The sequence below is a fragment of the Triticum aestivum genome, chromosome 3D, assembly GCF_018294505.1.
Source record: "Triticum aestivum cultivar Chinese Spring chromosome 3D, IWGSC CS RefSeq v2.1, whole genome shotgun sequence".
In the NCBI taxonomy this organism is placed as follows: Eukaryota; Viridiplantae; Streptophyta; class Magnoliopsida; order Poales; family Poaceae; genus Triticum; species Triticum aestivum.
In genome coordinates, this window is record NC_057802.1 from 606,987,923 (window position 1) to 607,014,999 (window position 27,077).

The 27,077-nt window shown below is 46.0% G+C and overlaps 2 pseudogenes; both read left to right on the plus strand.

The window, feature by feature from the left end:
• Window positions 1-981: 981 nt before the first annotated feature.
• Window positions 982-18,504, plus strand: LOC123076664 (probable Histone-lysine N-methyltransferase ATXR5; annotated as a pseudogene).
• Window positions 18,505-20,351: 1,847 nt separating this feature from the next.
• LOC123076665 (probable Histone-lysine N-methyltransferase ATXR5) lies at window positions 20,352-26,874 on the plus strand (annotated as a pseudogene).
• Window positions 26,875-27,077: the final 203 nt, after the last annotated feature.

A 27,077-nucleotide genomic window follows, 5' to 3' on the forward strand; every position in this document is an offset into this window, starting at 1 on the left:
TTTAAATTCAATTGAAGTTTGAATTAGGAGCTTGAGAGAAACGTGATTCAAATGTGATCAAGCCCTGTGTAGTAACATGATTAGCTTAATCACAGAGAGTTACTGTAGCATGATTCTCGGGGTGTTACAGCGGCGCCGAAAAAACGGCCCAGTCGCCCCCCAGAAGCCCGTTTTTCGCCGGCTCGGGCCAAAACTGGTGCCGGCGGACCCAGGCAGAACCCGGCGCCCTGGGGGGCGCCTGGTGCGCCGGCACAAGCGAAAAGGGTGCGTGGGTCCGCCTTGTCGGCGAGTCCAGCGCCTATTCCCGCCGTTTCTTCCCGCTTTTTCCTCACTTCCCTCCCATTTTCTCCTTTCCTCCCGCCAATCTCCCTTCCGCTCGCCTCCCAGCTAGCCAGCATGCCACCGAAGAAGTACGTCGTCCCCCGCGCGGCGGCAACCGCGACCGCCTCCGTCGCCCAGCCGAAGCAGAGGAAGCCGAGGGCGCCGCCGTCCAAGCCACCGGGCATGTCAAACGCCGAGTGGAGGGCGGAAGTTCAGCGACGGGAGGCTGTCACCGCCGACCGGCGGAACAGGGCCATCGCCAAGAATGCCCACAACAACGCGGCGCGCGCGGCTGCGGCTGCCTCATTGGCGGACCAAGCCGAGGCCGAGGCGACTCGCGCGGGGATGATGAATCCACCCGGCAGCGACGCCCAGTACGCGCCCTGGGGCCAGCAAGGCGTCGGCTCTCCGTCGCCGCAGCCATGGGGATCGCCCTCGCCGGGCTACGCCAACGGGGACGCGCACGGTGGGTTCAACCCAAACGTCACCTTCCCCCATGGACACCGGGCCCAGCGCACGCCCTCGCCCGCCTTCGCCGGCGTGCAGTACCCTCCATACAACTACTCGCCGCCCGCCCACGCTTCCTCTCCGACGCCCCCACTCCGCCGTGGCGCGCTGCCCTTCTCGCACCTCGGCGACACCGACGACACCGAGGCTGACATGGACGACATCATCGCGGCAGGTTCGGCCGTGGCCGCCGCGTCTCTCGAGTTCGTCACCCAGGACGAGACGGTGGATCTCAGCGGCGGCATGGACGGCGAGCTCGGCTACGTCTACGGCGAGGACGAGCAGGAGGAGCAGGAGCAGGAGGAGGAGGACGAGGAGGAGGAGGAGGAGGAGCCGGCGCCTGTTCCGGCGAAGGGGCACAAGAAGAAGAAGCGGGCGGCCAGGTCAGGCGAGCCGCGCATCAAGTGGGCGTCCAAGGAGGAGGAATGCCTCGCCGACCACCGGCACGAACCAGAGCATCGAGATGTACTGGGACCGCATCAAGGCCGAGTTCGACGAGCGCAAGCTCGTTGACCCCTACTTCAAAGGCGTCTACATGCAGCACGGCTCGAAGGCGATGACGAACCATTGGGGGCGTATCCAGGGGCGTGCAACAAATGGCATGGGGTCGTCGAGGAGGTCGCGGCTCGCCCGGAGAGCGGCGCCAGCGTTGAGGATCAGGTATGCCAAGCCGGTCTCCCGCCTCTCTTCGTCGTCTGTGCCCGCCAACTGTTTGTTCCTCCGCGCAGTTGCTGCGCATGTTCGCCCTGTATCGGCAGAGCAACCGCGACGCCGAATTCAAGTACCTCCAAGTTTACAAGCGCATTGACAAGTGCGAGAAGTGGGCGGAAGTCCGGCGCATCCTCGACAAGGCCAAGGAGACCTACAAGCCGGACGCACCGACTCTGGGCGTGTCAGAAGGGCGGCCGGACGGCAACAAAGGTGCCAAGAAGGGGAAACACGCCGACGCGGCCACCGCTCGAGTGCAGGAGTCCATCGAGCACTGCCTCGCTGACGCACAGGCCCGGGCCGTCCTTCGTGAAGAGAAGACCGACGCGCGGTGGTCGGCGTTGATGTCGAGCAGCGCCGCCAAGCTCGACCTACTCCGGACCAACGTCGCCGCGAAGAAAAGGAACACCGACCTGGCTTTCCTGCTGGGCGGGGCGGACATGCTCCAGAGCAACGACGAGGCGTTCAAGGCGTGGTATTTGGAGGAGCGTGGCCTCATCCTGAACCAGCTTCCCTCGAGGGCGCCGCCCACGCCCACGTCCACGCCGACGCCCCTGCCAAGCCCGAGCGATGATGCCGTCGAGACTCCCCGCAGCACAGAAGCCACGCCGACGCCGCCAAGCACAGAGACCCCGCCAAGCCCGCGCACGCCGACTCTGCCGACGCCGGAGACCGACCTCGCCGTCTGATGCGCACGCGCGTCCTTTCTACTTTTTGTACGCCGAACTTTTCATCCGATCGCCGAACTTGTGGCCGCTTGATCGCCGGATTTGTGGCGTCTATTTTGTGCGCGGAAATGCCTACGTTTGAAGTTGCCGCGGCTGGGGGCGGCGCCTGGGGGCGTGGCTGGGAGCTAGGTCGCCCCAGGAGCCAATCTAGCGCCGGTTCGCCCCCAGGCCGTTCTTTTTCGGCGCCCTGGGGGGCTGAACGGCTGGAGATGCTCTTAGACTTCGGGTGCCTCATTTGTCACTACCTGCAGGCAGAAGGCACGCCTAGAAATTTCAAGATGGTTAGAAATTTCAAATAATGTTAAGAATTTTTTAAAAAAATCTGTTCGCAATTTAAAAATGGTTAGAAATTTTAAACAATGTTTGTTGCTTTTAAAATTATAGTTCCGTTTTAGAAAAATGTTCTAGAACTTTAAAAAATGGTTGTATTTATAAAAAAATGTCGGGAATTTCAAATGATGTTCTTGTTTTCAAGCTTTGTTTACAAAACCAAAAAATGTTCACGTTTTTTTGATTTTTTTTGGAATTTTAAAATTATTTGTGTTTGTAAAAAAATGCTCATAATTTTAAAAAATAGTTTGAAATCTGTAAAATTGTTTGCAACTTTTCAAGTACTTCCCAGTTACGCTGCTCCTTAGACTTCGGGTGCCTCATTTGTAATTACTAGCCCGTGCATATTTGTGGTGTTTTTTATTTGAAAGTAAGAGAAGGGGTCACAGTTGGTTGCGAAGTTTTTTTTGACAGATTCCAGAAATTTTCATTACGCATTGGCAAAACATGTGAACATAATTAGGATCTGGAATCGATTATTTATTATTTATCACTTACAACTTTCCAAGAACCTAATACTTCTTTGCGGGCGATGGTGCTGGAGGGCATTGCTGGAAAAATGTCATATACACAAACTGAGGTTTGATGGCTTGCAAATGCACAGGGCTGTTGTACCACTTTCATGATAAATAGAGTGTCGAACCCACATGAAGCGAATAGGAAGGCACCACAAACCCCGCAGCTATGCTGTCACTTAACAAACTACGTACGCACCCAAACCGTAGTTTGGAAATAGCCTACTTTAGTAAGTTGCTAGGAACACAAATAAAAGGGATAGTGTTTACTAAACTACGACCAAGAAATAAAAGACAGAAAAGTAAAGAGACTAAACTACGTGAAACGGTGCTTGAGTAGTAAACGTTCTTGAGGAATTGGAGTCATCCCCACAAGTATGATGCTGACAACACATGATGAACATGGCTCTCTAATTGTATCACTAAGCCACTTGTATATGATCTCGCATGGGCGGAGCCATATAAAGTACTCATCCCCACTAAGGTTACCGTGTACCGTGCTTCCCCACTCCGGTTATCACAACGATGATTAAGGGGAGTGAACTCTCCGTGGCCACGTCCTTAAATTCTAGGGTTCTTCACTAATCCCTATTGCAATGATCAGGGAGGAAGCGTGATATGTCCTGTCACCACCTACCCTCCACAACTATCCTTCTCACCAATATGACTTGCCTCAAGTCCACAAGGGGATAATGCTGTGTGGGCGCCCTTCACAACACCATGAGACAATCAACGCAACCCATATAAAGAGAATATTGGATAGCTTATTCAACAAAGTACTAGGGTTCACCCAAATCCTAAGAACTAACACAACTACTCAAACATCATAGAGGAAGAGGGCAAGTTACAAGCCGGCATGAAGCCGGTGGAGGAGAGGAGCATAGCGGCGCCGGTGATGGTGTTGACAGCCCATCACCGGTGAAGACCGCACCGGCCCGAAGGCCGGTGCGTGTGGTGGAGGCACCCCTTCTTCTTCCTCTTGGCTTGGCCCTTCTCTTCTCTATGGAGGTGGTTTTGGAGCAACAATGGAGATGGATAATGGCTGCGTGGACCAATGAATGTTGATGCAGCATCAGAGACGGCGGCTAGGGTTGTGGATGACTTATATGGAGAGCCTCCCTAGCCTCCTCCCTTGATGGGCTTCATCCAGGGGCTCACAATGAGCCTAATCCTCTCCCAGTCTCTTCTTTACGAGCCAAGGATCCCGTGGGATCGAACGGGGACGAAATCTGTGAAGAATTCCGTCTCGAAGGGCAACTTTGGAGCTGTCTTGACGTCAAATGACCGCTCAAACGACCGCAGGAACGCCGTCTTTTTGTGCAATCTCTCTCCAGTAAAACGGCCGCCATTTCTTCATACGAACTCGGAATTTGAAGTTCTTGAGCTCGTTGGATTCGTATGAATGACGCCTATCCATTTATAGTCTTAGATCTTGATTTGGAGCACGCTGGAAAAATGACTTTTTCCGACCTTCGAAATGGCTAAGTTTGATCCGTGACTGACCCCGTATTGAACCCATCCTTGCTCCTTTTATCGTGCTTGTTCCTAGGTTGCTTCAATACACCTATATACACAAGAAAAGAAGGAAAACTAGTAAAACCCAAATAAATACACAAATGTGCAATGCTCACAATGAAAAGCGCAAAAATCGGTAATCATGCATCATGGACATACATTTGGTTCAATGAGACATGATATATAAAGAGAACATGCAACATATGAGCTCTAAAAATGCGTAAAATATAGAGCCATCATGGTCACTGCTAGAACAAATGGCATATACACTGGTAGCACCATACTATCAAAAGAGGTGGAAGCGGTTTAGAAATCTCACAGAAATTATCAATTCGAATTAAGTACATCACTCCCCGTCTTCCAATTCTTTTTACTGGTAGCACCATACTCTCCATAATTTTGGCCTAGTTTCCTTCATAAACTGGACAAGTCTTCTTAATGGTGGTGGAGGGCCTCCCTGCCCTCTCGAAGATGCTTTTGTGAGAAAAAAAAACAAGTAGGTTACTTTCGGCTTCAGGGATTCATGTCCCTTTATCTAGGAGTACATATGTGCACATGTTTCTTTCTTTCTATGGACAAGTATCTCTATTGTTTCTTCATATGCAAATGTGGTTTCTATATGCCTGTTGTGGCTGACTTATGTCTATGGACAGATGGCTTCTACGGCCACCACCTTTGACATCTTCAAAAATGGAGTTCAGTAATGAGCTGACTTATGTGCCTAGTATGGCCCCTAAATTGAAACTGGAGGAAGGTGGTATGCAGGTTAGCCTAACAATACACTCTTTTACTTTCAAGGTGCTTTCATGATAGGATAAAGACACCATCGAACTTTGCAAAAACATGTTAAAAAGATGAGGATGCCCTCTACTTCTTGTGGTTTTTGATTCCCGCGAGGGGTATGTTCTTGGATCCATTATGCTTATATCATATTTATGATTTCCAGTACATACACTAGTAGGAAAAGGGGTTTTTACCCCGGTTCATAAGGGCCTTTAGTCCCGGTTCTGGAACCGGGACTAAAGGGTCGTTACTAATGCCCTAGCCCTTTAGTCCCGGTTCTTACACGAACCGGGACTAAAGGCCGTCCACATGGCCGGTGCGGGGAGCCCAGGCAGGAGGGCCTTTTGTCCCGGTTGGTGTCACCAACCGGGACCAATAGGCATCCACACGTCAGCACCTGGCAGGAGCTGAGGTTTTTGTTTTTTTTGAAAGGGGGTGGTTTAGGGGTTTTGGGTGGTTAATTTAGGTATTTCATATATTGTGTTAGCTAGCTAATTAATAGAGAGAAGTGTCCTCTCTTATCTCCGTGCTTGGTCGACGCTACGTACTATATACGTATGGAGAGGAGTAGACACGCTAGCTAGTAATCAAATGAAGGAAACAGAAGATCGTCATGAACATATGCATACAGAGAGAAGTGATATCGACCACCTCTCCTTCTCCGAGATATTGGTCGAACAACAAGTTCTCGTATATCTATCCGACACTACCGGCTACATATATACAATAATTATCTCTTACAATACAATCTCCTAATTATATTGTAGGAACACAGGGTCCACATAGTATTCTCCGTTTTCAGCGATCACGTGGTCAAGGAAGAATGCCGCCAATTCCTCTTGAATTGCTCGCATACGATGTTCTGCTAGGAGTTCATCCCGCATCCGAAAGATCTAATTTGAAGAAGGGGGTCAATACATATATATATATATATATATATATATATATATATATGAATAAATGAAACTCAACACAAATGATGGTAAAAAAATAAAATTGTGAATATTATTGCTTACGCACTTCATATTGTTCTTCAGTGTAGCCCCGCTCACAGGTCGTGTGGCGGATGGACTCGCAAACGTAGTATCCACAGTAATTATTCCCGGGTTCCTGCCACAACCACTTTACAAGAAATAGAGGTCAATCAAACTGATAAGCAAGCATGCTAAATGGTATTGATGAAACTAGCGCTTGAATCACTAGGAGATGCGCGGAACATGCTACTATGGTACTTACTTTCGGGTGTCTAAATTGCAGCTTCTTCGGGAGTCCCGGAGCTTTTGAGGTGAATTTTCTCCAAACCCTGCCAGACAAAGAAAACAATTACTTGATATCAGGAAATGAACAAAGTTGCTGATATGGTGGATAATGATCGATTTAACTTACTTCTGGAGCATTTGAGTCATGTTCGCATAGTCCTGGGGATCTTTTCGTCTCGAGTCTAAGACGGTTACTACTCCCGGCTCAAGCTTAATCTCTAGGAGAATATAGTGGAAGCTGCGCATGCATGCATAAGTCATCAATTACATTACCATAACCTGGACTAATAAGGGAAACCGAATATGCACAAGACAGTAACACTCACTTGAAGTTGTAAGGAAAGAGTATTATATCTTTGTTTTGATTTAATACCAACGATTGTAGCAAGTTGGCCTCGGCTTCTTTGGGATTTTTTTCAACCGTATATGCATCTATGAGATTTGTGTTAATGAACCCAATATCACCGATTTGTCTTTTCTTCAATTCGGCGATCTTCAATCTGCATAATATAGTGAGGATAAGTATAAATACATGCAATGAAAGAGCTGACCTATATAGAGAGACTTAATGACAGAAGTAGTACTACTTACAGACAGTAGCAAGTGATCGTTGTTTTATCGAGGGACTTTTGATTGTAAAACTGGAAGAAATCCTCAAATGGAACATTCAGCAGTTCAATTCCAACGAGGTCATGCTCCGGTTTAACTCTCAGCGTCAAAGTACTCATCCCATCAGACTCTCTGCAGGTTTTCATGTACCAATCATGTAGTCTTCGCATCATCGTGCTTAGAGATCTGACATCTTTGACGAGAGGCTTCCCGTAATGGTATTTGTGTTCGTCCACCTCCATGATTTCATAATGTACATCGTCGGGCAGGTAATCTCCAAGATTGCTATAACCGGGCACCATACCCGGATCATTAGCGACGATGTCTTTTGACACCTTGAGCGGGGGGCACGATTGGTTCGCTTGTTCGCCGAGCTGGGCAATTTTTTTCCCAGCTCGTCGTTCTTTCATCCTTTTATCACTGACAGTACTTCCCGACCGCTCCGCTTCGGCATATGCCTTTGCAAGAACGCGCTCATAGTTGCCTCTCGGCGGAGACTTTGGTGGTTTTGTCAGGGCAGCCAGAGTGCGCTTTGCTTTCACCGGATCTACCTTCTCCTCCGGAGGTGGATGTTTCTTTGCTTTCACCCCTTCAAAGAAGTTCTTCACTTCGGCTCGCACGATCTTCGCGTTCTCCTCCTCGGTCCTCTCATATGGTAACTTCTCTGGAGTCTTCAGAGAAGGACCGAATCTGTATTGCCTCCCGCCTCTGGCAGCTGTACTGCTAGACGCCGGCAGAGCAGACGGAGCGGCTGCGGCTGTCTTCTTTCCTTGCTTACGAGGCGGAGGAGAAGGACTACGACGCGCCGGAGCAGCCGCAGCGGCGGCGGGTCTCTTCCGCCCTTGCTGACGAGGCGGAGAAGGAGGAGGCTGGCTGCTCTGGCGCGCCGGCGCTGGCGGAGAAGGAGGCGGAGTGCCGCCACGCGCCGGAGAAGGAGGCTGAGTGCCCTGATCACTCGCCGGAGGAGGAGGCGGAGGAGGAGGCGGAGTGCCCTTACTCGCCGGAGCCGTCCAGTTCGGAAGCTTGATGAGCTCCTTCCGCCATAGGCATGGAGTCTTCAGAGCTAAACCCAGCCGAGTCTCCCCTTCACCGGTAGGGTGGTCAAGCTGGAGGTCCTCAAATCCCTCCGTTATTTCATCCACCATCACCCTAGCATATCCTTCTGGAATCGGCCGGCAGTGGTAGGTTGCGCCGGGTTCAGTAGGTAAAACAGAGCCAACAGCCGCCTTGACTTTCAAGTTCTGCCATTCCGCCATAAGGTGGCAATGTTGAGACTCCGTGATAGCATCCACGGGGTAGCTAGCAGGAGCCGCATGCTCCAGCTGAGGCAGCTCGGTGGAAGCCACGCTGCTTCTCCGCTGAGATGGCGGTGTAGCTTCGGGGGCAGTTTCGGCATCTCGATTGCCGTCTCGTTCCTCTAGCACTTGAACCCTTTCGTGCAGACGCTGAATTTGGATCTGCTCCACTTTTTTCCTCCTCTCCTGGGTTTTGTAACCGCCCGCGTCCGGAAAACCAGCCTTCCACGGAACGGAGCCTGGCGTGCCTCGTGTCCGTCCAGGGTGCTCAGGATTCCCGAGGGCCATTGTGAGCTCGTCGTTCTCTCTGTCTGGAACGAACGTCCCTTGCTGCGCTGCATCGATATAGTGCTTAAGCTTCTTGACGGGTATTGCAAGTTGCTCGTCCGTCCAACGACACCTCCCTGATACAGGGTCCAAGGTTCCGCCAGCCCCGAAGAACCAAGTCCGGCAACGGTCTGGCCAGTTCATTGTCTCTGGTTCGATCCCTTTATCAAGCAGATCCCTCTCAGACTTGGCCCACTTAGGCCGGGCTTTGAGGTAGCCACCTGACCCCGTGCGATGGTGAAGCTTCTTCTTCGCAGCATTCTTCTTGTTTGTCGCTGACATCTTCTTACTCTTTTCCGATGTCTTGTGGGCCACAAATGCGGGCCAGTGATCTCTGATCTTCTCATACCGGCCGATGAATTCTGGTGTCTCTTCTTTGTCGACAAACGTTTTCAGCTCATTCTTCCACCTCCTGAATAGGTCTGCCATCTTCTTAAGAGCATGAGACTTGATTAATTGCTCTATAACTGGCTTCTCCGGATCCTCCTCTGGCGGTAGGGTGAAATTTGCCTTCAGCTCAGTCCAAAGATCATCTTTCTGCATATCATTGACATAAGACACCTCAGGGTCTTCCTTCTTAGGCTTATACCATTGGTGGATGCTGATCGGGATCTTGTCCCTAACTAGAACCCCGCACTGAGCAGCAAAAGCATCCTTTGTCCGGAGGGGTTCAATCGGTTGGCCGTCGCGCGCGATTGCTGTGATCTCAAACCTTTCATCCGAGCGCAACTTTCTCTTCGGGCCTCGTCTCTTTACCGCAGTTGTGCTCGATCCGGAGGGCTAGAAAAAAGAAGAAAGACGAGTGTTAATTAATATGTGTACATACCAAAACAATGAATGCATCAATTAGCTAGTCAGCACAGGCTTAACTAATATATTTACCTGGCCGGACTCTGTTCGGTCACCGGAGCCGTCACCACGGGCTCCTTCTTGCACCAGCATTGGGTCACCGGAGCCATCATAATCATGTCTTTCCTCCTCCACTCTTCGATCACCGCAGCCTGCTTCTTCACCCTGTTCTTCCAGACCATCATTGTCGTTAAGATACGACAAGATATCACCTCCGGCTAAGATTATGTCCCCCAACACCTCTTCTGCTTGCTCATCTCGTCCGTGCTCCATTGTTTCTGCAAATATTACAACATGGCAATTATTACACAAACATGACAGCAGGTGGATATATTAGTGCAAACGTAGACCTAGCTTATTCCGGGTTTGGGGTGGCCTAGGCAACGCTTCAAGGGTAGGGGCGCGGCGGGAGGGGGTAGGAGACCGACATCGTTTTTTTCTAGGGTTTGGGTGTCCTCGAGAGTTTTGGTCGAGCGAGAGGGCCGGGGGGTGCTCCCGTGGTATAAGTTATCACGGTCGAGAGGGGGTATACATATCGACCGTCCATCATGTCGAAGTTATCTGGGAGGGAGTTATATATATCGACAACGACGACATACATACACGGGAAAATAATGTTATCGGGGAGGGGGTATATATCGACCCCCCCCACGTGTTGAAGTTATCGGGAGGGGGTTTTATATCGACAACGACGACATACATACACGGGAAAATAATGTTATCGAGGAGGGGGTATATCGACCCCCCTCGTGTTGAAGTTATCCCCCCTCGTGTTGAAGTTATCGGGAGGGGGTAATATCGACAACGACAACATACATACACGGGAAAATAATGTTATCGGGGAGGGGGTATATCGACCCCCCCCACGTGTTGAAGTTATCAGGAGGGGGTTATATCGACAACGACGACATATATACACGGGAAAATAATGTTATCGGGGAGGGGGTATATCGACCCCCCCTCGTGTTGAAGTTATCCCCCCTCGTGTTGAAGTTATCGGGAGGGGTATATATCGACGACGACAGACCCGATAAAACATAAGAAAACGAAGAAGAAATAAAAAGAGGAGAGAAGAAGAAAGGAATAGAGGAGAGGATTGAAGAAAAAAAGAAGAAAAAAAGAGGAGAAGAAGAAAGGAATAGAGGAGAAGAAGAAAAATAGAATATTTCTTCTTCTCCTCTATTCTTTCTTCTTCTCCTCTTCTTTTTCTTCTTTTTTCCTCTTCTTATTTATTTCTCCTCTTCTTCCTCTCCTCTTCTTTCTTTCCTCTTCTTATTTTCTTCTTTCCTATCCTTCTTTTTCTTCTTCTTCCCTTCCTAGCTAGATATATAAAACTTTTCTAAAATTGTAACTTTTGCATATATAAAACTTTTCCATGTGGATCATCATTTCTCATATATATCGAATATATATCCATTGTCATATATAAAAACTTTCTATATATGAACAAAAACTTCTATGAACAAAAAACATTTTTGACATATATATTCATACATTTTGAACATCTACATACATACAATTTTTTTTGTTCACATATACATTATAGCCACATACACATATACATCACATATGAACAAAAAAATTAAACTAATAAAAATAAAAAACATATAGCCACATATGAACAAAAACATATAGCCACATACATACACATATACATTATATATATATATGATCAAAAAACAATTAACTAATAAAAAAACAGAGCCGGGGCGGCGGCTCTCACAGCGGGGGCGGCTAGGACGATGGCGAGGGCGGCCGGGCGCGCGCGGGGGCGGGACGGGGCGGGGGCGGCGAGGGCGCCGGCGAGCACGCGCGGGCCGGGCAGGGGGCTCGGGGCGCCGAGGCGGCGCGCGCGAGCAGGGGAGCACGAGGCGGGGCGGCGCGTGGGGGCAGGGCGACGGCGACGAGCACCGGGCGGCGACCCGTCGAGGCAAGGGCGCGGGGCGACGGCGACGAGGAGCGGGCGGCGACGGCGAGCACGGGCAGCCTGGCGGCGTCGGGGGCAACTGGCGAGGTATTTCGAAAATTTCCTAAGTGTGGACTTATATAGCAAAGCCTTTAGTCCCGGTTCGTGGCACCAACCGGGACTAAAGGTGGGCATTAGTCCCGGTTGGTGCCACCAACCGGGACCAAAGGCCCCTTTTCAGCAGCCCAAAGGGCGGGAAGCGGCGGCCTTTGGTCCCGGTTGGTGGCACCAACCGGGACTAAAGGGGGGGCATTGGTCCCGGTTGGTGGCACCAACCGGGACCAAAGGCCTTGCGCTGCCCGCGGCCAAAAGTTTAGTCCCACCTCGCTAGTTGAGAGGGGCTCGGAGTGGTTTATAAGCCCCACTGCGGCTGCCCTCTCGAGCTCCTCTCAAATGCAGGCTTACGGGCCTAATGTCACACTGTGCTGTCTGTTGGCCTATTGGGCCTTCTGCGGGCCTGAATCCTGGCCCAGGTTGGGTTTCTAGTCGTATTCAGGCCGTGGTGGCCCAATAGGTGGCAGTTTTTTAAAAAATTCCAGTTTTTTGGTTCTGTTTTTTGCATTATTTATTTTCTTTTGTTTTTTGCTTTATTTTTTAATTCTTTTTGCTTTTAGGTCAGCAAAATTATAAACTGTCTGTTAGTGCCATTAGTTTTAGAAAAAATATAAACTTTCTATTAGTGCCATTAGTTCTTTATGAAAATTCTTTTTGCTGTATTTAGTTTTTTGTTTTCTTTTTTGCTATATTTATTTTGTTTTGTTTCTACTTACAACAAAAAACTTATTTATTTTATTTATTTTGTTTCTAATTACTTATTTATTTTACTTTATGATAATTCTTTCTGCTATTAAAGTTTCTATCAAAAAAAGTTCTTTATGAAAATTCTTTTTGCTTTTAATGATTAAAAATAAAAAAGAGGCGCAATGCGCGTTGATTTGCTTCAAGCCTTTCGGAATAGTGTAGACTGCACTGCACATAGCTCGATGCAGTCTACCTTATTCCTCAAGGCTTGAAGCTAAGCAACGTGAGCATTGCGCCTCTTCTTCATCGTCTCTGCACTCAGGGCTTATAAACCGCTCCTAGTGCCTCTCAGCTAGCGAGGTGGGACTAAAAAACTGCTTAGCTAGTAAGAAACTCTAGTACCGGTTCGTGCCACGAACAGGTACTAAAGGTGCTCGTGGGGCCACAGCCTCATTAGTACCGGTTCGTGGCACCAACAGGGACCAAAGGGTGGAATTGGTCCCGGTTCGTGCCACCAACCGGGACCAATGGCCTTGCACAGCGGCGTGGTGGTGAGTTTAGTCCCACCTCGCTAGCTAAGAGAGAGCCGCACCTGTTTATAAGGTGCGGTGCGCCTGAGCTGTCGAGCTCCTCTCTAAAGCAGGCTTACGGGCCTAACCTCTCTGCACTCAGGGCTTATAAAGCATTTCAAATGAACTCTGAAAAGGTTGAAAGTTGGCATGGTATCATCATTTCATCCACATAGCATGTGCAAGAAAGTTGAGAGGGTTACGGCAAAAACTAGATGCACTTCTTGTACAAAACGGACAATGGTATCATACTCGTCTATTACAAAGTTGGCATGGTATCATCATAATAGTTGCGGGAGAAAGTCTTCACTTTTTCTTCGCTTGTGTCATTTGCTTATTGCGCCGTAACCATGGATAATCTTCATCGTTTATCAGGATGCTTGGGTCAGCCTTGACTTTGAAGGGAGGAATTTCATGAAACTTTTCATAATCTTCAGACATGTCTGTCTTGCCCTCCACTCCCACAATGTCCCTTTTTCCTGAAAGAACTATGTGCCGCTTTGGCTCATCGTATGATGTATTCGCTTCCTTATCTTTTCTTTTCCTCGGTCTGGTAGACATGTCCTTCACATAGATAACCTGTGCCACATCATTGGCTAGGACGAACGGTTCGTCAGTGTACCCAAGATTGTTCAGATCCACTGTTGTCATTCCGTACTGTGGGTCTACCTGTACCCCGCCTCCTGACAGATTGACCCATTTGCACTTAAACAAAGGGACCTTAAAATCATGTCCGTAGTCAAGTTCCCATATGTCCATTATGTAACCATAATATGTGTCCTTTCCCCTCTCGGTTGCTGCATCAAAGCGGACACCGCTGTTTTGGTTGGTGCTCTTTTGATCTTGGGCGATCGTGTAAAATGTATTCCCATTTATCTCGTATCCTTTGTAAGTCAATACAGTCGAAGATGGTCCCCTGGACAACGAGTACAACTCATCACAAACAGTGGTGTCACCTCTGAGACGTGTTTCCAACCAACTGCTGAAAGTCCTGATGTGTTCACATGTAATCCAGTCGTCACACTGCTCCGGGTGTTTGGAGCGCAGACTGTTCTTGTGTTCATCGACATACGGGGTCACCAAGGTAGAGTTCTGTAGAACTGTGTAGTGTGCTTCAGACCAAGAATATCCGTCCCTGCATATTATTGAGTCCCCCCTCCAAGCGTGCCTTTTCCAGTCAGTCTCCCCTCATACCGCGATTTAGGGAGACCTATCTTCTTAAGGCCAGGAATGAAGTCAACACAAAACCCAATGACATCCTCTGTTTGATGGCCCATGGAGATGCTTCCTTCTGGCCTAGCGCGGTTACGGACATATTTCTTTAGGACTCCCATGAACCTCTCAAAGGGGAACATATTGTGTAGAAATACGGGCCCCAGAATGACAATCTCGTCGACTAGATGAACTAGGACGTGCGTCATGATATTGAAGAAGGATGGTGGGAACACCAGCTCGAAACTGACAAGACATTGCGCCACATCACTCCTTAGCCTTGGTATGATTTCTGGATCGATCACCTTCTGAGAGATTGCATTGAGGAATGCACATAGCTTCACAATGGCTAATCGGACGTTTTCCGGTAGAAGCCCCCTCAATGCAACCGGAAGCAGTTGCGTCATAATCACGTGGCAGTCATGAGACTTTAGGTTCTGGAACTTTTTCTCTGGCATATTTATTATTCCCTTTATATTCGACGAGAAGCCAGTCGGGACCTTCATACTGAGCAGGCATTCAAAGAAGATTTCTTTCTCTTCTTTCGTAAGAGCGTAGCTGGCAGGACCTTCATACTGCTTCGGAGGCATGCCGTCTTTTTCGTGCAAACGTTGCAGGTCCTCCCGTGCCTCAGGTGTATCTTTTGTCTTCCCATACACGCCCAAGAAGCCTAGCAGGTTCACGCAAAGGTTCTTCGTCACGTGCATCACGTCGATTGAAGAGCGGACCTCTAGCTCTTTCCAGTAGGGTAGGTCCCAAAATATAGATTTCTTCTTCCACATGGGTGCGTGTCCCTCAGCGTCATTCGGAACAGCTAGTCCGCCGGGACCCTTTCCAAAGATTACGTGTAAATCATTGACCATAGCAAGTACGTGATCACCGGTACGCATGGCGGGCTTCTTCCGGTGATCTGCCTCGCCTTTGAAATGCTTGCCTTTCTTTCGACATTGATGGTTGGTCGGAAGAAATCGACGATGGCCCAGGTACACATTCTTCCTGCTTTTGTCCAGGTATATACTTTCAGTGTCATCTAAACAGTGCGTGCATGCGTGGTATCCCTTGTTTGTCTGTCCTGAAAGGTTACTGAGAGCGGGCCAATCGTTGATGGTTACAAACAGCAACGCGTGCAGGTTAAATTCCTCCTGTTTGTGCTCATCCCACGTACGTACACCGTTTCCATTCCACAGCTGTAAAAGTTCTTCAACTAATGGCCTTAGGTACACATCAATGTCGTTGCCGGGTTGCTTAGGGCCTTGGATGAGAACTGGCATCATAATGAACTTCCGCTTCATGCACATCCAAGGAGGAAGGTTATACATACATAGAGTCACGGGCCAGGTGCTGTGATTGCTGCTCTGCTCCCCGAAAGGATTAATGCCATCCGCGCTTAAACCAAACCATACGTTCCTTGGGTCAGCTGCAAACTCAGCCCAGTACTTTCTCTCGATTTTTCTCCACTGCGACCCGTCAGCGGGTGCTCTCAACTTCCCGTCTTTCTTACGGTCCTCACTGTGCCATCGCATCAACTTGGCATGCTCTTCGTTTCTGAACAGACGTTTCAACCGTGGTATTATAGGAGCATACCACATCACCTTCGCAGGAACCCTCTTCCTGGGGGGCTCGCCGTCAACATCACCAGGGTCATCTCGTCTGATCTTATACCGCAATGCACCGCATACCGGGCATGCGTTCAGATCCTTGTACGCACCGCGGTAGAGGATGCAGTCATTAGGGCATGCATGTATCTTCTGCACCTCCAATCCTAGAGGGCATACGACCTTCTTTGCTGCGTATGTACTGTCGGGCAATTCGTTATCCTTTGGAAGCTTCTTCTTCAATATTTTCAATAGCTTCTCAAATCCTTTGTCAGGCACAGCATTCTCTGCCTTCCACTGCAGCAATTCCAGTACGGTACCGAGCTTTGTGTTGCCATCTTCGCAATTGGGGTACAACCCTTTTTTGTGATCCTCTAACATGCGATCGAACTTCAGCTTCTCCTTTTGACTTTCGCATTGCGTCCTTGCATCGACTATGACCCGGCGGAGATCATCATCATCGGGCACTGGTTCCTCTTGATCTTCAGCAGCTTCCCCCCTTGCAGCATCATTGGGCACATCGTCTGGTTCCTCTTGATCTTCAGCAGCTTCCCCCGTTGCAGCATCACCGTATTCAGGGGGCACATAGTTGTCATCGTCCTCTTCTTCTTCGCCGTCTTCCATCATAACCCCCATTTCTCCGTGCCTCGTCCAAACATTATAGTGTGGCATGAAACCCTTGTAAAGCAGGTGGGCGTGAAGGATTTTCCGGTCAGAGTAAGACTTCGTATTCCCACATATAGGGCATGGACAACACATAAAACCATTCTGCTTGTTTGCCTCAGCCACTTCGAGAAAATCATGCACGCCCTTAATGTACTCGGAGGTGTGTCTGTCACCGTACATCCATTGCCGGTTCATCTGCGTGCATTATATATAATTAAGTGTGTCAAAAACCATTACAGAACATCATGAATAGATAATTAAGTGACCAAATTAATAGAAGTTCATCATCACATTAGAACCAAAGTACATACATAGTTCTCATCTAACAACATATATATAGCTCTCCAGAGCATCTAATTAATTAAACCATACATTGAAACTATGTAAAACATTTCAATGCGAAAACAAATGCGATCATAATCGCAACCAAGGTAACAATTGATCCAACGGCATAATGATACCAAGCCTCGGTATGAATGGCATATTTTCTAATCTTTCTAATCTTCAAGCGCATTGCATCCATCTTGATCTTGTGATCATCGACGACATCCGCAACATGCAACTCCAATATCATCTTCTCCTCCTCAATTTTTTTATTTTTTCCTTCAAGTAATTGTTTTCTTCTTCAACTAAATTTAACCTCTCGACAATAGGGTCGGTTAGAATTTCCGGTTCAACCACCTCCTAGATAAATAAAATCTATGTCACGCTGGTCGGTATATTTGTCATAAACAATAAATGAATCAAATAGTTATAAAAAGATAATATATACCACATCCGAATCATAGACAGGACGAGGGCCGACGGGGGCGGATACCAAAACCATCGCACTATGTAATAAGAAGGAATAAAATAGTAAGAAAATTAGACAAGTATCTATCTAAAGTAAGAATTTTTTTCTTTCAAAAAGAAGATAAGAACAAGAGGCTCACCACGGTGGTGCCGGCGACGAGATCGGCGCGGGCGGTCGACGGCGGTGAAGACGGGAATGGGACGTGACGGGCCGCTAAACCTAGACAAATCTCGAGGAAAATGGAGCTTTGAGGTCGAGCTTCGAGAGGACAAAGCTTAACTAGTGTGGCTCGGACATTTCATCGAACACCTCATGTGCATAGGAGGTGAGCTAGAGCACCACAAAGCTCTCCCCTCGCCGGCCAGAGAAAAACATAGCACTGGAGTGCTCTGCTCGCGGGCGAGGGGTATATATAGGCACCTCATTGGTCCCGGTTCGTGGCATGAACCGGTACTAAATCCGGGCCTTCTGTCCCGGTTCATGCCAAGAACCGGGACCAATGGTTGTGGGCCAGGAGCGAGGACCATTAGTCCCGGTTCGTGGCTCGAACCGGGACAAATGGTTCCATAAGAACCGGGACCAATGCCCACGAGGCCCCGGCCGGCCCCCTGGGCTCACGAACCGGGACGAATGCCCCCATGGGTCCCGGTTTGTGACTGAACCGGGACTAATGGGCTTGCCATGCCCGAACGAAAGCCCTGTTTTCTACTAGTGATAAGAAGTAAACTAACACAATTAACTCTTTAGCTTTAGTATACGCAGGTTGATGCAGATATTAAGGATATGATATTCTTTACAAAATACAATGGTGACCTTGATTATTTGGATCAAGGAGAATGATGGTTGTGATAGTATAATGACCCATCTATCAGACTATCACCAGCGGATCCTTCCAAGAAGCTTGATATTTTCCTTCATAGACAGGGAAACACCCCCACTTTATTAATGGCATCAACGACCGCACTCCGTAAGTAGTCACTTCCGATCTTATGAACGTAAAATGTGTTAGGCATCACTTATATAGTTATACTAATCTAATCGCATCGAACTTCTGCATGGATGACAAGAAGAAGGAGAACATCAAGTGTGTGAGATACAACATCGATGGTGAGAGCCATGTCTTGTTGATCTCTGCCATGACTTAGCTTGTGGCGAGAAGCTATACTATGACTACAATGGGCATGAGTATGCGTACCCAACACATCATTTTGTCTAACTCCCAATAGTTCTGACCTGCCCAACATCAAGGAGTTTGGGTGATAATAGGGATTAATGGTGGCATTTTCAGCATTGCCTCTGAAATCCATTAACTTCTATGTAGTTCTGTTGCCAGAAGAAATCCCTAGATGGAGATAATCATACGTGTTGATGTTGTAGGTAGTGAAAATTGTCTTCATTCAGTAGTGGGGAGAGAGAAGTGGGATCTTCATTTTACATTTCTCTTGACCACCAAGATGTTGTCTTCTCACTCATATTAATTACTATCGCAGAGTTCTTGCATGACTTGAGAGTTGATAATCTTCAATCAGTTTTGGATGCATATAATTCCCTTTCTCCCTAGAGTGAGTCTAGGTTATCGAATACACAAGAAGTCATGCCTTGGGAAGGTGATTTCTGCAAGACTTTGTTATAAAATAGTTGCAATTTTCGCAGACCAATTCACACAATTTATATTAAGAAAAAATAATAAAGAAATATAATAGGGGTGTTTCACTTGCAACCATATACACACGCTCGAGATATGCGGGACATTTCAATTGAATGCTTCCAGTTATGATCAAATGAAATTAAAGCTATTTGCCGTACTCTAACCACCAAAGCAAAAGCATGATTATGTTTATCCTGCAGGTACTATGAAGCGACGGAGTTACAATCTTACATGTATGCCATATAAGTGCCCAGGCAGAAGAACCAAGGCCTGAAATTGCGACATCAACAATATCATGTACAAATGTGCAAATTGTGTTGTAGATGTACCTGTCACAAGTGTCATCATGGAAATATCTTCTAAGTCACTAGATGGAAACTAACAATGCGATTGCGGAAGGGCACTATCCAAGAACCTAATGCTTCTCTACAGATGATAGTGCTAGAGGGCATTGCTTGAAAATTTTCATCTACACACACTGATGTCACCACTAGAACAAATGGTAAATACACTGGGAGGACCATACTATAAGACGAGGTGGAAGCATAAGAACTTTATAAATCTAATTTCTTTCAACAATTTTTGCTTGGTCGTATAATTTTAGGGACTTCCTTCCTTTTGGAAGACGCTTTCGTGAACAAAATAAAGTAGGTCACTTTCTTCTTCAGGGATTCATGTTCCTTTATATAGGTCACTTTCGGCCGACCATATTTGGCATCATAGAAGAAACAAAACAACCGAAATAGAAGGACAAGGCTTGTGGACAGTGATTACATGTTATAAATAGTGACGATTATCCATTCACAACACAACCTAGTTCTTTAATGTTAGGCGGCCGTTAGTTTCTCGTCCGCCATGGATCACATAAACTAGATCCTACAAACCACCGAACCAAACATGCATGCATCACTTTCTCGTCCGCATGGATCACACCAAACAAAACATGCACGCAATACTCCAAGATTACCATCTGAGATCATATACATAATCGTGACAAACAGATTCACCAGAGGCGAATGCTGCTGGTGTATTATTTTTCCAAAAAGTCAAACTTCTCTAACTTTGACCAAGTTTATAGACAAAAATCGTCAATGTTTAGAATACCAAATCATTGTCACTAGATTCACCATGAAATATATTATTATATTTTATATTTTTAGTATTGTAAATCTTTATACATTTTGCCATAAAGTTGGTCAAACATAGACAATGTTTGACTTTGTTAAAAACTAAAACACCTTACATTTAGGAACGGAGAGACTACTTTTTAGTAGTGAGAGAAGTGTCGTCATTCAGTTGCTGGGAGAGACAGATGGTATCTTCACTTCTTTTTGTCTGGCGTTTCCCATTTTTGGTGCTTTGCTGTTAGTGCAGAAGTGCACACTATCCATGATCCTAATGCTTCTATGGAGGCGATGGTGCTGGATGGCACTGCTGGTAAAAATATCTTATACACACATTGAGATCACTGCCTGAACAAATGGCATATAAACTGGTTGCACCGTACTATCGAAAGAGGTTGAAGGACTTGACCAATCACAGAAAACTGAACCCGAGCAAGATATATATGCTAGGGTCGACTTCATCATTGACAATATCAATCCTGAAGGGGATCCTCCTTAAGACTAGGAACAATAATACAACGTGTACATCACTAAGTATATGAACTATAAATGTTAACATTCTTCTCTTAGTACTGCTGGGGTTCACTCCTGAAAGGGCTCCTCCCACCTAAGTCTAACGAAATTGACTTTCGGACACTGCTTCAAGTTGCATAGTTGAAGGACTTTATTTTATGCTACCTTGCTATCATGTGTACTGTCGCCATTGTAGCGGCGCTCCGCACACACAAGTGCTATAGATTTTCATGATCTACATCTCCCGAGAGCCTCAGATCTTTCCGAATATTGGTTGCAATGTTGCCCTATCGTGCCATGTACTAATCTCGGTGGACTCTGTTGTAAACGCTCGGCAACCCACTTATATATATGCATTTATAGAGTCTAGATGTAATGGTAACACATGTTGATCTTCTTGTGATCTTGTCGAGCATGGGCCAGCTCCGGAAACGTGGCACCGGAGCAGAGTAGTACTGAGGAGCAGTGACGACGCACACTTCTTGAGCTAACCGGCTGTAGACCTCGAATCTTGAACAAAAAGGGAACTAGCTACGTAGGCCTCAAACATACGCACCGGGCATTAGTTGCGGAGTAGCACTCTAATGCCGCCTTGGCGGCGAGGTCGTCGAAGGCTGCCCTAGCGGGAGGTCCCGCACCTTGTTGCACATGTCGGACCCATATGACGACGAGCTAAACTCGGTGCCACTGACGGCGAAGGTGGCATGGAACATAGGCGTCTGGTACAGGCCCTTAAGCCGCTCGTTGTATGCCGGCACCACTCGCCGCTGCTTTTGGCACAATTGTTTAGCTTGAACATTCGTGATCGTGTGACCAGCCTAATTGAACGTAGTTGGGCAGGGAACGATTTCCCCGGGGCTCGCTTCGATCTGATTTGCGTGCAGCTGGGTTTCAACAGGAGTCGTGTGCATTAGTTGCACGCGACAGCCAGTAGTACCATGATTCTTTCTTTCTTTGGAAGTTTACAGACTTCTGACGAGAGGGTGCTTTCCAAGTTTCCATAGTCGGAGTAACTTAGCTAGTAACATAACACACTTCAAGGGAAATTTGATTATGTAAGAAGTATTTAGTGAGGAGATAGATATTTATGGTAACATGATCTATTACCGTAACATAACACATCCCGAGGCGAAACGAGTCTGCATCTAAATAAATGAACGTTTGCATGATACCACACATATGTTACTACGGTTATGGAGATAGTAACATGGATTAGTAACATATGCATGTTACTAGTCTAAGTTACTTTCACTATGACCAGCCAATGTTGAGGATATCACTTATCTTTAGCGTCTTGGTCAGCTGGGGATTAGAGTAATCGGAAATCGGTCGATTAATCGATTTTATCGGTCAACTATTAATCGGCAATTTTTTTGCAAATCTCAGGTTCACAGCACTAAAATATGCTATATTGAACACCAAAACAATATTGGACAAAAGTGTTACCTTGATTCCTAGCATTTTAATCCTCATATAATGACAAACAAAATAGACAACAGTACATATAGCATAACAAGGTCCACAAAACGCAAATAAACAAGGTTTTTTTTTGCAAACATAGTGCTATGTATAGGCCCGATTTATCGGTAGATTCCCGATAAATCGGTTTTCATAGCGATAAATAGGCACAAACGATAAACTGTGAAGATAAGGCATAATCTTATCGGTCACCCTAGCGATAAATCCGACGATAAATCGCTGAATCGGAAGATTTTTTGAACAGTGTGACCAGCCTAATTGAACGAAGTTCCAATGGCGTAAAAATGCAAGGTTTTTATTCCTGGTGTTTCCCATTATTTTTGGTGCTTCGCTGCTAGTGTGGAAGTGCACACTAACCAAGATCCTAATGCTTCTATGCAGGCGATGGTGCTGGGGCACTGCTGGTAAAAATGTCTTAGACACACATTGAGGTCACCGCTAGAAAAAATGGCATATACACTAGTAGCACTGTACTATCAAAAGATGTGGAAGCACTTGACCAATCACACAAAAATGATCCTGATCTAGATCTAGACGAGAAGAGTACTGTTAACATTTATAGATCATAGACTTAGTGAAGTACACATTATACTCCTGGCTCTACCCTGACTGCGCCCCGACCTCCATCATCCGTGCGTCCCTCCGCCGCCGCTCGATCTCGCCATTCCCGCTCCCCCCCCTTTTTGTGTTCGCACTCGCTCGCTTGCTGTGAATTTCATCTCATCTCATCCGCTTATTGATTGAATTTCTGCCAGATTTTCTGTTGAAGCAGAGCAAGATCATGGATTTCTTCCGGATCGAGAAGGGCGCGGAGGGCGGCGCCGTCAGGCCGGCAAAGTGTGGGCTTTCTCAGGGTAATTTTCTTATCTCTGAAATTTTGAGTCGCATGGATTTTGTTTATCGTATGGCTTAAGCTAGGGAGTCTGTGATGAGGAATCGTCGCTCAATTGTTGCACATACTGCATTGCCGTCTGCTGATGATGCAAATAATCCATAAGGTGCAAATAGTTCATCTGAATACCGTAGCTAATTATGAGTATGATGCACATCTGGTAGGAGGAAAAATTGTACACTATGTGGGTGTTGTGTGTTGATTCGTTGATTGTTTTGTTTTCCTAGGCTGACCGGTACTACACAGTAGTATCCTGCATATATGTCAGTGTCACAGTGGATTATAATTTCTAGGTAATGAACATTGAAAAATGCAGTAAGCTACCGCCGCAGGAAGCGCACGGGAAAGCTACCGCCGCCAGAATTGCGTGGCAAAACCATCGCTGCTGGAAATACGCAGGAAAGCATCGTTAAAAAACTTTAATTTGATCTTAATAGCACTCTTTTAGTAGGATTGTGTTATTGAAGTAGGTTGGTCACCTATGTACGGATTAACTGACTTCCATTGATTTGTACACATGTATATCAGGATGATTCTCAGGGATACGTCACATGTATATCCTGTTCGTGATCTGACTTGCACTCATTGAGCCATAAAAGGCCGCCACCTTTTGTAGTTTATTTAAAATAGGATTGATTACGTGTAGGATGCACTTCTAATGGGGGGAAAAGTTATATCTTATAGTGGTTGTATGTCGATTTGTGAATTGTTCTGTTTTGCATGGCTGGCCGATCAATAGAGTAGAATCCTGCATATATCTCCAGTGAATTCTAGTTTCTAGGTAATGAACAAACGCGGCGAGCTATCAGAATTACGCGGGAAATTATCGTTGCTGGAAATGCGCGGGAAAGCATCGTTCAAAAAACTTTAATTTGATCTTAATAGCACAGTTTTATTTTGGTAATAGGGATGTGTTATTTAAATAGACCGGTCAAGTTTGTACGGATTAAATGACTTCCATTTAGTCGTGGGGATATGTCACATATATATCCTCTTGATGATCTGCCTTGCTTTCATTGAGCCATAAAAAAGCCGCCACCTTTTGTAGTTTATATAAAATATGACTGAATACGTGTAGGATGCACATCTGATGGGAGAAAAGGGGGTGTTGTATGTTGGTTCGTGAACTGTTTTGTTTTGCATGTCTGACTGGTGCATCCAATTGTATCCTGCATATATCTCCAATTAACTGAAATTTCTAGTTTGTTGGGACACAACAGCTACTTAACCATTCAACTGCATATATCTCCAATCCAATAGTATCCTGCATATAGCTCACTGCATTTATTCATTACTTCATACTTGTATACAGATGCTAAGAGGCGAAGGAGGCGATCTCTTGTTATGCACAAGAAGAAGAGGAGGCTACTGCCATTTGTGCCCACTGAAGATAGAGTTCGAAGGCTTGAACAGATGGCTTCTGCAGCCACTGCATTGACCACTTCGAAAATGGAGTTCAGTAATGAGCTGACTTATGTGCCGAGTATGGCCCCTATATCTGCCAATCAAGCAAAACTGGAGGAAGGTGGTATGCAGGTTAGCAAATTTTTACTTAAAAACAATATAATGCATTTCTTGATCTCTTGGTGCCTAACGATACACTTGTTGACTTTCAAGGTTCTTTCAAAAGAGGACAAAGAAACCATCGAACTTTGCAGAAGCATGTTGAAAAGAGGTGAATGCCCTCCTCTTCTGGTGGTTTTTGATTCCCATGAGGGGTATGTTTTTGGAATTATTCTTCTAACGTTTGTTCGTTTTTCAGTATGGAGCAATTAAACTAACACATATTTGTTTTCAGCTTCACTGTGCAGGCTGATGCATATATTAAGGATCTGACATTCTTAACTGAATACACTGGCGATGTTGATTATTTAAAGAACAGGGAAAATAATGGCTGTGATAGTACAATGACCCTTCTTTCACCAGCGGATCCTTCCCAGAAGCTCGTTATCTGCCCTGACAAACGTGGAAACATCGCCCGCTTTATTAATGGCATCAACAACCACACTCCGTAAGTAGTCGCTGCCTATCGTTATGAATGCACATGTGTTAGGCATAACTTATGCCACTCTAATATTGTCCCTTCTTTCACCACTCTTGGACATCTTTTATGATTGTGAGCCGCATCAAATATTTTCTGCTTGGGCAAGTAGTTGATGTTGGACAAGAAAGACAACATGATGAGCTATGTTTGTTTACATTCACATAGAAGTTATATTGTCGTGGATCCTCCAACATGTGATGCTTGTTTAGAATATTTTGCTAGCCAAAACTTCGTACTGAGTAGAGATACTACTCTTACATCCATAACCCCTTAAACTCAGTTTCTTGTCATGAGAGTCCACTATACCTACCTATCGATTGTATAAGATCCTTCAAGTAAGTTATCATCAGTGCAAAAGCAATAAAAATTGCTCCTAAATATGTACGATCTTTTATTGTGAGGGAAGATAAGCTTTCTACGATCTCGCGATGGCAAAGAAATAAAAGCGACAAAATGCATAATAAAGGTTGCTATCATAAGGGGCAATATAAAGTGACGTTCCTTTTACTAATCGTGCATTCCTTCTTAGGTTTTTGTTATTTATCAGTCATATCAAGGAAAGGCTTGGTAGAAGCACTTGCCACGAAAGAAGGATTACACCTCAGATTCTGATCATTCTCTTATTCTATTATATAAACATACATATTACGATCTTCTCAATCTCATAGAAATTGTTTATCCGTTAGTATCTGTAATAAATTTTATAACTAGACAACAGTAATCCATAACTACCCCAAATATATGATCACATATATGATTTAGCGTCACGGCTTTATATCACGTGCTTATGAATTCCCGCACCAACGTGCGTTCTACAAAATATTACAAATCTGTTATTCTCAAAAAATCTGACAATATATTATCAATTAGGACTCGTTGTCATTCATAATGATGATAGTTTTTGTCACTATTTTCCTATGTTCTTAATAGTATAATAAAAAATGTCATGTACACATTGAGGTCACCGATAGTAAAAATGGCATATACACTGGTAGCCTGGTACTATCAAAAGAGCTTGAAGCAATTGACCAATATCACACAAAATGAACCCGAGCTAGATTGATATGCTAGGTTTGACTTCATCATCGACTTTATCACTCCTGAAGGGGCTGATCCTCCTAAAGACTAGGAACAAGAGTAAAACGTGTACATGACTAAGTCTATGAACTATAAATGTTAACAATCTTCTCTTAGTCGTGATGGGATTCACTATTGAAAGGGCCCCTCCCACTTAAGTCTATTGAAACTGACTTTCAGACACTGCTTCAAGTGGCATTCTATTAAGGACTTTGTTTTCAGCTTCACTTTGCAGGCTGATGCATATATTAAGGATCTGACATTCTTAACTGAATATCTGGCGATGTTGATTACTTTAAGAATAGGGAAAATGATGGTTGTGATAGTATGATGACCCTTCTATCACCAGCGGATCCTTCCCAGAAGCTTGTTATCCGCCCTGACAAACGAGGAAACATCACCTGCTTTACATCAAAACCACACTGTAAGGAGTCACTGCCTATCCTGATGAATGTAAATGTATTAGGCATCACTTATGCCACTCTAGTATTATCCAACTCCTGCAGTGATGGGAATAATAAGCAGAACATCAAGTGTGTGAGAAACGATATGGACGGTGAGTGCCATGTCTTGCTGGTCACATGCCGTGATATATATCGTGGTGAGAAGCTGTACTACGACTACAATGGGCATGACTATATGTACCAACGCATCATTTCGTCAACTCGCCCAATAGTTCTGCCCTGCCCTGCATCAAGGAGTCTGGGCGATTAATGGCGGCACTTTCAGCATTGCCGCTGAAAGCAGTAACTTATATACAGTTCAATTGCCAGAAGAGGTCCCTGATGGCGAACAATGATACATGTTGATTTTGTTAGTACCTCGTAGTGTAAATAGTCTTCTTTCAGCTGTGGAGAGAGACAAGTGGGATCTTCATTTTCTTTTTCTCCTAACCTCATTCCTGCTCGACTTGAGTCCTTTTCGGGGATTCATGTGCCCCTTCTATAGAAGTAAATATCTATCTGCCCCTGTCTCTCTATCGAATGGTTAAGTAGATGTTGTGTCCCAATTA